Here is a 10,989-nt window from a genome sequence, read left to right as displayed (position 1 = left end):
TTCCTGTCTGATCATGTCAACCCAGAAGGTTGCCTCTGTTCTCCTCAGATGAACAGCACACTCACGCCCCGTCTCCATCTTCCGTGCCCGTGTTGGCAGGTTACGTGGATGAGCTGGGCCACTCCTCCTGGGAAAAGACATGCCTTCAGCGGATGCTGGACCATGTGCCGAGTGCGTATGTATCCATCCTGTGGAAATGAGACTTGCACACACACTAAGGCTTGTCCATAACACTGAACTTCAGTGGGCAGACCGAGCAGCAACCAGCGAACTCAGCGTAACACCTTCCATTGAAAGGGGAAGAAAAGTGCTTCATGGGACCAAAATTTGGGGCTGGTTTGTTATCCTCGATTTCCTTCCTGAGATCCCTTCGCGCAGTTGTGTTTTCTTTTCACTTTCTATTTGGAAAATTCTCAAGCATATGTACAAGTGGAGAGTATAAAATAACTCCCGCATCCACATCACTGGGTTTCAACAATTATCAACTCATGTTTGTTTATTTCGTTTATCCCTCTCCCCATGCTGACCTGAAACTTTGTTTCTTTGGAGTATTTCAAAGTATTAATAGATCCCAGATACCAAAGAATTTCACTTGCAAATGTTCCATTGTGCTTTTTGCACCCTTTTTAAATAGTCCTTCCCTGTTTGGGGATGATGACAAAATGTAGGAAGCTTCAAGCTCACACATCCCAAGCAGAGCCAACCTATTCTGGGAAATTCACAGGGGGTACAAGAATCTGTCTGGGGGCCGGCCGAGTGGTGCGTTGGTTAAGAGCTGGCTTGGGATGCCAGAGGGCACCGGTTTGGATCCACATATGAGGGCCAGTGACACTGCCCTCCACAGCTAAGATGCTGAACAACAGCTCAACCTGGAGCTGGGCTGCCATGAGTCGCTGGCGACGGGTGTAGGCTGCAGCCCCTGTGGCAGTGGGTTGCCATGAGCTACCGTGTGTGGCCAGCAGCCGCAGTGAGCAGCCGTCCAGAAGCCGGCAAATGATGTGCCTGCCCAGGAAGAGCGCAATGATGGTGCCAACTTGGGCCAGTGAAGCAACGTCCTCCACAACTAGACTGAAGAACAAAAAAGGATAGCAACTTGTCTGTTCCCCTTCCCTCAATTCCCCAATAAAAATCTTAAAAAAAAAAAAAGAATCTGTCTGGAAGGAGCTAATGTGGTATTTACCCTGATAATTCTCCTGGTGTGCGCCATGCAATCTTTCATCTTGTTTCATTTGTTTGGCAACTATTCCTGTCCGACCCCCCGACTTTGTGGCTATTTCCTTACAGAGCTTATTCCTGCTGCCTTTGTTTTCTGTTTTCGTTCATGCTTCCTTCTTTCCAGATGTGCTTCCTGGAACCTGAGATTCAGAATATCACAGTTGCATTGAAGTCCAAGGTCATTTATTCCAGCCATCTCTCATACACCATTTCTTCTACAACAGACTGTTTTGTGGGAACTGGATTTGCAAAGAAATGCATGTGACATGAGTCATCACTGTCTAAGAGGTTCATCCTAGGGATTCTTTAGAACAGAAAACTCCTCCAGTTGCTTTTAAAACAGCTCAATTTTACAAAAATGATAAATTCACTTTTCTAATTTAAACATCCTACTCTGTGAAACAGACTGTGTGAGGTTTGGGCCACTCCTTTCTTGCCCTGTAGTGTAATCTGTAATTATATGAGAATTTTGATATTGCAAGCCATTTAACCTTGTCGTGCTCCCTTTTCCAAAAAACGTCTCCAGATACTTGTAGGATTAAGAGAAAACAATGACTGGAATATAGTGTGGATCCACACTGAAATAGAATCACATTTTCACCATTCATTGATCCATTCACTCATGTATTTATTCTTACACTATTCTCAGTGTCTTCGTTATTTGTTTCCAGTACCTAACAGTTTGTGACACATAGTAGTTACTCAAGAAATTGAATGATTGATTCTATTTTTAAACCGAATGAGCAACTATTGAGTGTTGGCCCTGTACAATGAGAGAGCTCAATGTTCTAATGCAAGAAAAACATGAGTGGGACTTAGGTTTCTCCCTCCAGGTTACTCGATGTGAGCAGGGTTTCAAGACAGGTGCACACATTGTCATAATACACAGTGGGGAGTACCACATGTCATAGGAGGACTTAGCACAAGAAGTACTGAGGGGATGCAGAAGAAGAAATCCTTCTGCCTGAAAGGATTAGGCAGGACTTTATGAGCTAGGGTCATGGGGAAGAGTTTGACAGTGCGGAGGATTTCAGGATGAGCTTTCCAGGTGGATGAAAGCATGTAAGTGATGGCATGGGGGTTAAGACAGACCATTTCAACAGAGAATGATGGATGAAATTGGAAAGGAGAGTATATGCTTGTGGGAAGTGAGAAGGAAGGCTGAAAAGTAGTTTAGGACTTCATAGTTGAGTGCTTTCAATGACAACATAAAGAGATCAAATGTTATCGGACATACCACAAGGAGCCAAAGAAGGTTACTGAACATTGGAGAGATATTTCCTGGGGGATTCAGCTAGGAGGCCGGAGACAAAGCTCTGTCCTGGGTTCAGGTGCCGGCTCCTTTCCTTAGTAACGTGCTCTCAGTCTTCTCATTTGTAAAACTGGAACAATCATACTCATCTCACAGAGTAGCTATGAGGATTACATTAAAATTTGTACATGAAAATGTAACACTGCAGATAAATGGTGGATATTTTATTGTTAGAGCCAGATCTGTGCATTTGGAATATCCACCTGGCCTTGGTGTCCGGGATGGATTGGAGTGCAGAGGGACTTGGGGTAAGAACGCTGGTTGGGTTGTGCAAGAAGCCAGCTTTTTCAAAATGCTAGAAGTGAGCTCCAGTACACCAGGTCATAAATCTAGAAATACAGGGGTCCTTTAGCAGGTAATCTCTTTGCTGACTCCTGTGATGGGGCCACTTGGGATTATATTTAAAATTTAAGCAATCAGCACAACACACAGGAGATGCCACCATCCAATATGAAAGGACATGGCAGTGAGTTGGAGCACGGTCCTGGGGACTCTTGTCCTGCCAGGGGCTGCCATGTTAGTTTCTGGAACTTGGCAAAGCCTCAGAGTCCAGAGGAGGTGCTGGGGCAGGTGGGGCCTTGGCGTGGGCTCAGGGGTCTCAGCCTGGATATTTTTATCCCATTAGTTGGTTCCTCCTGCCTTATCTCACTCAGAAAGTAGAGGCTGAGGGATTCTGCAGTTATTTCTGAGGGAGGCTCATTTGCATGATATGCCTGCAGACTGACTGCATCTCCATCCTGTGCTGGTGTCAGGGGGACATGCACAGGGAAAGCTTTGGGCCCTACTGTTAAGGATGCATGAGTTTGATCTTTCTTGGCTGAGGGTTTTGAGATAGACCATATTAAAAAAAAAATCACTCTGTTTCACCTGCTCAAATGTGGAGAGCACTGCTGGGCACAGGCCCATGCCATTCTCGATGTGCAATCCCTCTCTCTTCTTGCCTTCTTGTGAGTGCTTCATAATTCTGCACACCCTGTGTCTTGCTTGAGGTGAGGATAAGAATTACAATGAACTTGCATTAGGCCAGTATTATTATTTTGCAAAGTTGGTACCATGTGAGGGAGTGTGTTAGAGACTGTATTTCTGTTCCTCCCTTCCTTAGGAGCATCTCTAACTTTAACTCAGCTGATCACCTAGCCAAAATGTGACACTTCCCAGTTCCCTTGCAGCCAGGTATTAGATTGACAACACTTCCTTACCCCACTCCGAATCACTACCAGGATACATCCTCATTGTGGGTGGATTGTATTTCTTTCCCCTTGGCTTTAATAGCATGTGGGCAGAAGTGACAGTGTACCAGTTTTCAGTCCAGACCTTAGAGACCTAGACTATTTCCACCTGCTCGTGTGTGCCTCTTTGTGCCTTGAGAAGAACTTGTCCTATCTAGCCCACTGGTCCAAGAAAGATGAAAGACATGTGGTACAGGGTCACTCCCTGACATGCAGATCTGCTATGAGAAGTGGAAGCAGCCCAGCCACTATAGCCTGAAGCAGAAGTGCCAGGCTGAGGCCAGCCTGGGTGAGCTGATTCCTAGACAACAAGCAGTTATGTGAGAATAAATGCTTAGTGTTATACGCCTCTGAAATTTTGTGGTTGTTTGTTATGCAGCAATAGCTCACATACACAGGGAATGGCCATGTGACTAGGTTCTCCCAAAATGTAAGTGGAAGTGATGCATGGGACTTATACGCATGCTCTCCTTCTCTTCATTCTCTTCCATGCTTGTTGTCTGGAATGTGGATATAATGGCTGGAGTACCAGCAGCCATATTGAACCGTGAGGCCAATAACTACATTCTAGGGATGGTGAAACAGAGATCTGGCAGGAGCCTTGTTCCCTGAGGACTTCATAGAGCTACCACATTAAACCTGGAATGCCCAACTCTAGAATTAATTCTTTTACCTGGGAGAGTACCAAACATTTCTTATTTAAATTATCATTTGAGGGAGTTTTCCTGTTATATGAAGCCAGATAGAATCCTTACTGATACAGGTAATAAAATGAACCGAGATGACTAGAAGGAGATCCAGGGAACCAATGAAAAATGTGGGAGTATTTAATGCTACTTTGTTGGTGATGAACATTTTTGTGGCCTGTGACTCCGGAAAGTAGTCTAAAAGCATCGGAAATGACTATCTCTGTGTTTTGTAGATGGGCAGAGCCAGTCTCATGAACGGATGTGTTAGGTTGTTGCCTACAGTAACTAGAGCAGGCTCTCCCCGTTCAACAATACCTCTCCCACTATACCACGCTGTGGCCTGAAGAAGCTCCTCCCACTGGTACCATTGCCTTAGTCAACAGCCCTGCTCACGGAAGCTGTACCTTGATGGGGAATGCTCCATCTCTCCCAACTCAGTGGGAGTGAGTATAAAAGGATGCCTGCCTCCTAATTTTCCTGCCAAGTGATGATAACAGTATTGAGCACATGAGACTTTTACTAGGAATAAAGGATCACTTTAAGGCCTGGAAAAGAAGACTGGGTGGGTGCTTTGTGGGCAGCCCAGGGCCACTGGATGATAGAAGGAGCCTTTATGTGGAAGTTTGAAAGTTGACCAAGGGGATCGTCTCTTCCCCACACTTTTGGTTTCCTTCAACCCTCCCTCCTCCCTTCACTCTTTATAGAGGAGAGGGACAGCCACTGTTCCTTCTTGCTCAGCGAGCTCTCTTTCACTTTCTCTCTCATGCAGATCATTGGGAGCAGATGGCTGTGCTAACGTCCAGGAGGGCACATGGCCAGTCCCTTTTGGCTTTCACATCAGGCTGTGCTCTTCCAGCATTGGCTCTATATTCATAAAGGTGATATTTGGCCTCCTGCTAACACACTTCTCAATGGGTCAGAGCTCATGCAGGGAACAGGGCTGCTCTTTCCTGGGTTCCCACAGACCTCGACAAGGAGACTGAATTCACAGGCTTCACCCCAGGAGGAGCAGTAGAGCTTAACAGTTAAGTGCACAGATTGTGCAGTCACACTGCCTGGGTTTGAAGCTTGGCTCAGTCACTCATTTGGCAAATGGTCCAGTTAGCATATCTGTAAAATAGGTGTAAAAACCCCACCTACCTAATTGGGTTGTTTTGAGGAATAAATCCATAGAAAGCTTTTAGAGCAGAATCCCTACATAGTTACATTTAATAAATGGAGCCATTATCATTCCCGTCAGGGTGGGGTGAGGCCAGCTCCTAGGCCCTGCTGGAGAGTAGCATGTCTGCTTTTCCCTGCTCTGCAGGAACCAACAACGTGTGCTTACCTAACACTTAACAAAACCAAAGTATGTGCACACATTGGTTGTTGTCATCAGAAACTTGAACTAACATCAAATTATTGATGGTGTGGATTAGGAGGGTTGCATCCAAAGAATTATGAGATGCCTTGGTCTATATGCCCATCTATAGATTTTTCTGTCTGTCTTCCTACGGAGTTTTACCTTTCTTTGTTCTAAAAGGTGTTTGAGCCTGCAAGACAGAGGGACAATGGTTAACTTAGCAAAATATGGCGCCCTCTAATTTGGTTAGCATTGAAGTTGATTGTAGTCGTTGGAGTAGAGAACATGTTTTCACATAGAATTCATATATTCATATAGAAACAGGTACATGCATGCATATATTTATTCAACCCCTCTTTATGATTGCATGTGCATTTCAGGAAATAAAAATACCATTGCAGTTCCAGGAGCTTTGGGCTACTATGTTTATGAAAGAAATGGGAGTTTTTGTACTTACCTAGACTCTGCCAGCAATTGGCACTTCTTAGGGCTGTCATAACAAAGCACTACAAACTAGAAGGCTTAAAACAACAGGATTTTAGTTTCTCACAGCTCTGGAGGTTAGAAGTCTGAAATCAAGGTGTTGCAGGGTCATACTGCCTCCAAGGTCTCTAGGGGAGGACCCTTCCCTGCCTCTTCCAGCTTCTGGGAGCCCAGGAATTCTTTGGCTTAAAGTGGCATTTCAATGTCTGCCTTAGTTGTCATATGGTGTTCTCCCTGTATGTCTGTCTTCAGATGGCATTTCCTCTTCTTATAAGGACACCAGTTAGATTGATTTAGGGCCCACTAATGATCTCATTTTAACTTGATTGTATCTGCAAAGACCCAATTTCCAAGTAAGGTCACATTCACAGGTACTGGGAGTTAGGACTTCAACATATCTCTTTGGGGGACACAGTCTGATCCATAACATCACTATCCTCTTATTTTCTCCAGTTTTACAAAGAAACTGGCTGTGCATCCACAAATGTGAAGGTGGCTGAAAGGCTGTTTGGATAATGGAGAATGGCATTAGGAGGGGGACTAGAGGATATTAAATGAGGTGGAGAGTTTCTCAGCCTTGGAACTGCCTTTAGCTTATGAATTGAGCTGGAATCCTAAAGAAGGAGTCATTCTCTCTCTTCCTCTCTGGAATTCATTGCCCCGCGTAGAGTCAGCAATGGAACAGCTCTGGGGTCCAGTGGGACAAGGCAGTCTGACTGCTGCCTCGGTGATGACCAATGAGAAGTGTCAGTTTGCCATGCTGCTTCCTGGGAGAGCATCCATTTATTCATTCAACAAACATTTGTTGGGCTCCTAAAATGTGCCAGGTGCTGTTCTAGGTGGAGAGATAGAGTGGTGAGCAAGAAAGACAAAATCCTACTTTTGTGGGGCTTGCATTATATTGGGGAAGACAGAATAAATGATAACAAGGAAATCAGTATTTCAGATAGTGATAAGCACCATAAAAAATAAAACAGGGTAGGGAGATAGAGAGTGACGGGGGTGAAGTTGGAAGCTTCCTTATGTAGGGTCTCCCCAAGGAGCTGACATTTGAGCAGAGACTTCAGTCATGTAAGAAGTGAACCATACAAGGATTATAGCAAGAATATTCCAGGTAGAGGGAGCAGCGAGTGCAAAGACCATGAGGATGGTATGAACTCAGAATGTTTGTGGACTATCAAGAAAGCTGATCTGGAATGAGCAAGGGGGAGAGGAGGGAGGGAGAATGGTGGGAAGGTGGGCAAAGGCCTTGCAGGATGTTTGGATATTTTCAAAATATGATGGAAAAGTGAAGAAGGATTTTTGAGCAAGGGAATGTGATATGGTACATGTTGTAAAATGCAGATTAAGACTGGTGTGTGTGTGTGTGTGTGTGTGTGTGTGTGTGTGTAGAGACAATGATGGCCTGTAGGAAGGTGGGAGAGTAGTGAGGGTTGGTGAGAAGTGGTTGATTTGGTATTTTTCTTTAAGGTATACTGACAGGACTTGATGTCTTGGATGTGGGGGTGTCAGGAAAGCAAGTCAAGGATCATGCTGGGTTGTTTGGCTTGAGCAGCTGGTGAAGGCTGGTGCCCTCTCCTTAGATGGCAGCAGGAAGAGAGTTTGGGAAGATGGAAAAATCAAAAGTCCTCATTTGGCCATATTATAATTTTTTTTCATGACCAGTAAGGAAGTTTTAGAACAGGCTTTATTGAGATACAATTCACATACCATACAATTCACCCATTTGAAGTGTATGATTCAATAGCGTTTAGAATGCTAAAAATATCTGTGAGTTTTGCATCATCCGTCACCACAATCAATTTTAGGACATTTTTATTGCCCCCCAAATAAACCCTGTACTCCTTAGCCATCACCTGTTAATCGAACATTCCCCCCAGCCCCAGGCAACCACTAATCTACTCTGTATAGATTTTGCCTATTCTGGACATTTCATATAAATGGAATCATATGATATTATGTGGTCCTTTGTGACTGGCCTTTGTCACTTACCATGTTTTTGAGGTTCATCCATGTTGTAGCATGTATCAGTACTTCATTTTTCTTTATTGCTGAATACTATTCTATTGTATAAATGTATCACATTTTATTTATGCATTCATCAATTGATGGATACTTGGGCTGTTTCTACTTTTTGGCTACTATGAACAATGCTGCTATGAACATTTGGGCACAATTTAGTGTGTAGACATACGTTTTCATTTTTCTTGTGCATGGACCTAGAATTGCTGCATCATATGGTAACTTTATGTTTGACTATTTGAAAAACCATTTCACATACCCACCAGCAGTATATGAGGGCTCTAATTTCTCCACTTCCTTCTAGACATTTATTATGTCTTTTTGATTTTAGCCATCCTAGTGTGTGTGAAGTGATAGCTTATTGTAGTTTTGATCTGCATTTCCCAGATGGCTAATGATATTGAGCATCTTTTCATGTGTTTATTGGCTGCTTGTATATCTTTTTTTGGAGAAATGTCTACTCAGAGCCTTTGCCCATTTTTCAATTGGGCTATTTGTCTTTTACTATTGAGTTATAATCATTTTTAATAGATACAAGTCTCAATTAGATATATGGCTTGCAAACTTTTTTCTCATTCTGTGAGTTGTCTCTTTTCGCATCCTGTGGTGTCCTTTGAAGTATAAATGTTTTTAATTTTGATGATGTGGCCATATTACATTTAAGACACCTAAAAAAATAGTTGGGTATGTAAGCTTGGGGTTCAAAGGAGGGGCTGGGCTGGAGATGCACATTTGAGAATCATTCATGTACAGACAGTAGTTAAAGCCACGAGGCTGGATGAGAACACACAGGAATCAGGGTGACTACAGGGTCGGAGTGCTGAGGGCTGAGTCCTAAGGCTCTCCTACATTTAGTGGTCAGGAAGAAAAGGCAAAGGAATAAACAAAGGAAGTTCCTGGCTCCTGGAGAAACCATGGAGGGTGGCCATTGGGCAGGGTGGACTTGGGATACGGCATCAGGCAGAGCAAGCCTCACTGCTACCTCCAGTGAGCACAGGTGCCATCGCAATATCCCAAGATGGAGCACATACACAGCCATGTGATCCCTTCATTGCCACTGTGGAAATTTGCTGGGCCAATTCTATGGAGGTGCCCTTAACCTAATAGGTTGACACATTCAAAATCCCCACTCGAGAAATGCACTCATAGGAGGAGATTGAAGTACTTAGTTATCGAGGAAGATTTATGACCTTGTTGAGATGAACTCTTGTTACTGTTAATGGGTGTGATGCTGCAAAGCTTTGACAGAACATATGTCCTGCTTTATTTTTTAATGGAACACGCTAAAAGCCCCATCCCACAGGACTGACAAATTATATAGAGGCTTTAAGATAGAGAGCTCTAAAGGTCTTATCCAGAGCACATTCTCACGATGTTGGGGTCACTGGGACTTCTAGGGATTCTGGGATTTCTGAGATCAATGAAAAGGCCTTTGAAACAGTTCAAAGCCACTAAAAGCTGCTCCTACCGAGGCATGTTTAAAAACTGTAAAGGGGAGAGGGGGCATGGCTCTCACATCACAACATGGCTTAGGGGTGTCTGCATTTACAAGGCCTAACTATACTTCAGAAATCCTATTTTATTCAAGGTGTGTGATTTTAATGTTAGCTTTAAATGAAACATACTCTAGGTGGAAGGAAAAAGGCCTGACTCTAATGAAAACACAGAGCTGAGGTAGACAGATCCCCTCTGGGCTTGAGTTGAATCCCGATTTTAGTCTTGACATCAGGTTGCCTCTTAGTCTTACGGCTCAGCTTCCAGAGTGGGCGCCACGCTTCTTTGTTGACTTCCCTCCTTCTACCTCAGCTATTAGAGGCTGGAATTTACCTGCTTGCTCACTTTCTTTTTCACCTGCCGAAGGACCACAATGTAAAGGGCCAAGTGGGGAAGTGGCTTGCATACAGAAATATCCAGAAAAATAGAGCAGCAACCAGAAGAACATGTAGATAAAAACTGGTCTTAATAAGCTATGCTGCTGGTGTGGTGACTTTCAGTGGGGGTTCTGGGGTCATAGTTATGTAGGGATTAGGAATATGGAAGGTGAGGAGGGGCGGTGTAAGAAGTGAGAAGGGCAGATCTCCATTGGTGAATTCTGGAACTTTGAAATTGGTTCCCAGGAAATGAGGGAGGGCTGTTTCAAGAAGTTTCCCTTTCCTCCTCTGGGACCCCTAATAGAGAGGATCAAAGGGGTGGCGTGGGCTTGCACTCTCATAGGAGAGGGGCCCAGCTTGAGTAAGCTGGGGAGCTTTATATCATGTGGGGCACACTGGGTAAAATCAGAGGTTCTCTCATCTGATTTCACGACTCTGCATCCCAGTTATAAATAGCGTTCCTGGATGGAAGCGCAACAACCTGGGAGATCTTCATTGGGAAGGGGTCACGGAGAGGGAGGAGGACTTCTTTTCCTGCCCACACCTCGAAAACAAAGCCCAGCTTTTCTCTCCAGGGCGTGGTGTTAGGGTCGGGGAGGGTCCCAGAAGAGCATATTGTGGGAGAGGCCACAATATGACTATGAAAGCAGAGTAGGGCTCTTGGTAAAACCATCAAGAAAGTCACCCAAGGGGAAAAAAAAATGATTAGGAATTTCCCCTATGTGGCAGCATTTGCCCTGCAGAACCGGAAGGTTTGCAAATAGGTTCCCCAGACCCCCCCATCGTAGCTCGCTCAGGATCGGGGACCCCTTTTCTGCACCCGCTG

The sequence above is a fragment of the Hipposideros armiger genome, unplaced genomic scaffold, assembly GCF_001890085.2.
Source record: "Hipposideros armiger isolate ML-2016 unplaced genomic scaffold, ASM189008v1 scaffold_159, whole genome shotgun sequence".
Taxonomy (NCBI): domain Eukaryota; kingdom Metazoa; phylum Chordata; class Mammalia; order Chiroptera; family Hipposideridae; genus Hipposideros; species Hipposideros armiger.
This window is presented reverse-complemented; position numbering follows the sequence as displayed.